This window comes from Mastomys coucha, unplaced genomic scaffold (genome assembly GCF_008632895.1).
Source record: "Mastomys coucha isolate ucsf_1 unplaced genomic scaffold, UCSF_Mcou_1 pScaffold4, whole genome shotgun sequence".
NCBI lineage: Eukaryota > Metazoa > Chordata > Mammalia > Rodentia > Muridae > Mastomys > Mastomys coucha.
This window is the reverse complement of record NW_022196910.1, coordinates 55,503,990-55,504,344: the sequence shown is the minus strand read 5'-3', so window position 1 is coordinate 55,504,344 and position 355 is coordinate 55,503,990.

Sequence of the window (355 nt, the reverse complement as noted above, 5' to 3'; positions counted from 1 at the left end):
AAAAAAAAAAAAAAAAAAAAAAAAGTCTTTCTTAGAATGAAGAAGTGAAATTTCAGATTGTATAGATTTACAAGGCCAGAAGAAGAAACCCATCAAGCATAGAAAGTGGGCATCCCACCAGATGCAAGGTGGCTCGCTCTCACGGTGTAGATTGATTTCGCACACTTTTCTGAGCTTCGTACAAAATCAAGATGTCATCTGAATGGTTTCTACCCTTGCCTACAATGTGTGACACTGTGGGGCCCATCCTCAACTTGACAAGAAAACATAAAACAAACCCAATGGCTTCTCCTCAGGCTTCCTCCTTGGCCTCCTGACTCTTGGAATGGCCTCTTCTGAGGGCCCAGAAGACTCT